At 41.9% G+C, this 4412-nt stretch overlaps 1 protein-coding gene across 3 annotated transcripts in view; it reads right to left on the reverse strand.

Annotated features, from left to right (window-relative positions):
- Positions 1-418, reverse strand: part of TAX1BP1 (Tax1 (human T-cell leukemia virus type I) binding protein 1) — a 64323-nt gene extending 63905 nt beyond the window's left edge. For all 3 annotated transcript variants that reach the window (XR_001512366.1, XM_015558138.1, XM_006778974.2), the window contains exon 1: positions 311-418. The gene's annotated coding sequence lies outside the window, so the exon portion shown is untranslated. The remainder of the gene's footprint in view (positions 1-310) is intronic.
- Positions 419-4412: the final 3994 nt, after the last annotated feature.

Raw genomic sequence — 4412 nt, forward strand, 5'->3', positions numbered from 1 at the left:
GTGCCCACGTCCCACACGCCTCCCCCAACGCACGAAGGCTTATCCCGGCCGCCCCGCGGCGTGGGGCAACCACCCGTCGCCTTTTTCCAAATCCACTGCCAACTGAATTCGCCCACTCCCTGTCACAATCGCGGCCCGGGAGGAAAGGCTGTCCTCGACAGGGACAGCGTCATTTTGTGCGTCGTCACCACGGAGACCATTCCCGAGACCCGCCAGGCCCTAAGAGTCTAGCTGAGGAGCGTCTCCCGAACCCCCAAAGGGCTCCGCTGGGGTCCCGCGCACGGGGCGCCGGGCCGGGCAAAGCGCTTACCCAGGGAGGGGCTCCCGGACAAACGGGGAGTCCTACTGAGGCTCCCGAGACGGAACCGCCATCAACCGCCGAACCTCTTCCGGCACCTATGCCACCTCCAGCGACCGGCTACGCCTCCCTTCAGAGCCCAAAGCCGGCTACGTCACTTCCGCCCATGGGTCCGCCCCTTCCGCCGCCTCGGGTTGCGAGAGGGGAGAGTTCCCCTACTTGAGTTCCCCCACCAGTCTGGCCGGCGCTCACTTTACCCTCATAGGTCTGAGCCTGCCTTTCCCCCTCCCCGGATCCTCCTCTTTCTTAGGCCCTGTGGTTTTGCTCTGAAACGTAGTCGCAACGAAAGAGGGTCCATTCGGATTTGCATTTATGACTTTTTAATTTACCGAAATTTGGGAGCTACTACCAAAGGTAATGTGGACCCTTGGAAGGGTAATGTAATAGGAATTGTTTGGGTTTTTTTGTTGTTTTTTTAAAATATATTTTATTGATGTTTTACAGAGAGGAAGGGAGAGGGATAGTTAGAAACATCGATGAGAGAGAAACATCGATCAGCTGCCTCCTGCACACCCCCCACTGGGGATGTGCCCCCAACCAAGGTATATGCCCTTGACCAGAATCGAACCTGGGACCCTTCAGTCCTCAGGCTGATGCTCTATACCAGGGGTCCTCAAACTACGGCCTGCGGGCCACATGCAAATACAAGTATTGTATTTATTCCCGTTTTGTTTTTTTACTTCAAAGTAAGGTATATGCAGTGTGCATAGGAATTTGTTCATAGTTTTTTTTCAAAACTATAGTCCGGCCCTCCAACGGTCTGAGAGACAGTGAACTGGCCTCCTGTTTAAAAAGTTTGAGGACCACTGCTCTATCCACTGAGCCAAACTGGTCAGGGCGGGGTTGAAAATTTTTAAAAATAAGTTCAAATAGGCATGTTATAGAAATATTACAGGTTTTCAAAGCAGGCAAAATAAGCCATTCTCATCTTTTGGAACAGTGGTTTTCCTTAGAGTTTGTATGAAAGGTTCCCTTTACTAGAAATGATTCTCTTTTCAAAATAATACATCCGTAAACCTTTAATTTTTTTTTAAAAAAAGGAGTTTTTTAAATATGAGATTTGAATAATGATAGGTTTTGGATACATAAGAGTATTCAAAATACTCTAAAGTAGGGTTGTTTGGTTTCTCTTACCATATGTCAGAAGATGGTTTTAATGTACTCCTTGCTTCTTTCTGTTTCCTTGCCATTACTCTCCCAGATGTTTGTAAAAAAACTGTTCCTTTGAGGTGCATGCCAATCAGTTATTACCCCCTCTTCCCTCCTTGTTGCTGTCACCTGATCTCCAAGTCCCTCTTCCTCATTCATTGAAGACTGTCACGTACTGCCCAACCTTTCTCTGCATTTCAGCCCATCAGTGTCTTCTTGGCTGAGATTAAAATCAAAAGGCCAACATCCTGGCCTTTTCAGCTTTTTAATCCCTCATCTCCAATAATCGAATCCACTCCACACTCCAGATACCTATTTCCATACCTTAAACTTAGAGTCTAAGGTAGAGTCTTAGACCTTTTCATCACCTGAAACTGTTTCACCTTCAAAATCAAGCAACCTGCTCTTTGACAACAACATTCTATTTTTCTAACTTGCTTATTCAAATATGCCCACTTGCTGGAGGGGGTTAATGGGGGTGGGGGGAAGAGGACATATGTAATACTTTCAACAATAAAGAATTTTTAAAAAAAGAAAAAACAAACAAAAAAATATGCCCACTCTATTTTTCAAACTCATCAGGATCTCTAATCCGTTAAAGTTTCTTTTAATATTTCCCTCCTTATCCGACTCAGAGTCCATGGACTATCATTTCATTAATATTATTTCCAATAACCTAAATTCCCTGGATTTTTTAATCTTACAAATAAAGTGCAATCTTGTAACAACCATGTTATAGACCCTGTGGTCACCACATACTCTGTCACTAAAGGTGATGTCTGGGAATACTATGCAAAAACTTTGATGTTAAAAATGAGTGTCTTGGGAAGTTTCTTGCACTATCAAAGAAAGAAACTATATAACTTACGATATTAAGAAACCCAGCCCTGCCTAGTTTGGCTCAGTGGATAGAATGTCAGCCCTCAGGCTGAGGGGTCCTGGGTTCGATTCGGATCATAGGCACGTGCCCAGGTTTCAGGCTCAATCCCCAGTAGGGACATGCAGGAGGCAGCTGATCGGTGATTCTCCCTCATCGTTGTTTCTTTCTCTCTCTCTCTCTCTCTCTCTCCCCCTTCCTCTCTGAAATATATAAAAATATATTTTTAAAAAAAGAAACTGAGCCCTAGCTAGCTTGGCTCAGTGGATAGAGTGTTTGCCTGTGGACCAAAGTGTGCTGGGTTCCATTCTGGTCAAGGACATGTACCTTGGTTGCAGGCTCCTCCCCAGCCCTGGCCCTGGTCAGGGCTCATGCAAGAGGCAACTAATCAATGTATTTCTCTCACATCGTTGTTTTTCTATCTTTCCCTCTCTCTTCCATTCTCCTTAAAAATCAATGGAAAAATATCCTTGGGTGAAGATTAACAAAAAAAAGAAACCGACCCTACAGAAGTTTATACTTTAGTAAGACCTTTGCCCCACCTGGCTCCTAAGAGTGTTCTTTGTTCCTTGTGCAACTGAGAGGTCACTGGAATGTTCATATTATCTAACCTCTCTTCCTTATCTTATTGAGAAGTGTAATGGCCAACACAGTACTTTGAATTCTTTAGGCACTTAATGTCAATAAGGTTCTTTCTTTCCTCTGTGTTTCTCATCACATACCTTTATTTTTGGAGTCACTTGCATACCAATGTGGGGTTTTTTAATTAATAAAAGTTATTTCAAGGAAATATTAAAAGTTTTAATTTTATTTTTGAAGTGGTTGTTCGAGGCAGCAAACTCCGGTGTTTACCTATGCCGCCATCTTGGTTCTCTCCCTAAAAGTTTTAATTTTAACAAAGGTGGAATCAAAGTTTTAGGCTGAAATGTGGTTTTATTCCCACAGATCCCATCCCCTCCCACCTTCTCAGGAATCCTGTATCATCATATATTCAAGCCCTCCATATCCACTGAATTTTTCCCAGTGTCTTTTCAACATTGTACAAGATTCTTTACTTAATTTTTTTTAAATTCCCTTGATCTGTATTTCCTTCCAGCTATTCCTGCCTTTTGTCTTCACCTTCTCTAATATACTGATATGTGAATACACACAACAATAGAACAATAATTATCAGAGAGGCTATCATTAAAGAGCAGTCTCTATTTGGATTCATAATCCTGGCTGCACCACTTACTAGCTCTGAGAACTTGCATAGTTTAAATATTTACTTAACCTTTGGAACTTCAGTTTCCTCATAGAAAAACGAAAATAGTAATGTTTGTATCTATCTTATAGGGTTATTGTGAGCAATACTTTAATTCATATAAAAATATATTAAAATTGTATCTGGCACACAGAAATTGTTCTGTACACATTAGCTACTACCATCATTATTGTTATGTAAAGAATCTATATATGTTATCAATACTTTCAATAGATACATACACACATCCATGCCTGCATGTCAAACTGTGACTTCCTCTGGGAAGTATAACTTTTACCTTTAATAATATAGACATCTATTTCCATTGAAGAAGCAGTTGAATTTTGTTATTGTTCTTGGCCAACACATCTGAACCACTTTTGCTATTCCTGGATAATTCCTCACCTTATGAAGCAGGCAAAGCATTCCACTCTAGAAACTGAAATGCAAGCTACGTGCTTTCCCATAGTCACTTGTTTTGTTTTTAAGTATGATATCAAGTTTTATTCAACGTACCTATAGTTTAACTAAGACTTAAAACTTTAAGTAAAGTTTATTAAGTTAATTTTAGGGAACGTTGTGGAGTGAAAGAAGATGTAGTGTCGAGGATTGAGAAAGGTATGTTGAGATGGTTTGGACATATAGAGAGGATGAACGAAAGGAGATAGACGAAACCAGTATACGAGTGTGGATGGGAGCGTTGGAAGGGGTTGACCTCAGCGAACATACCTCAATCAGATTGAGGACATTTTTAGCAAAGGCCAGCTTAGGAGTACCCTACTTAA

This window comes from Myotis davidii, unplaced genomic scaffold (assembly GCF_000327345.1).
Source record: "Myotis davidii unplaced genomic scaffold, ASM32734v1 scaffold168, whole genome shotgun sequence".
Lineage (NCBI taxonomy): Eukaryota > Metazoa > Chordata > Mammalia > Chiroptera > Vespertilionidae > Myotis > Myotis davidii.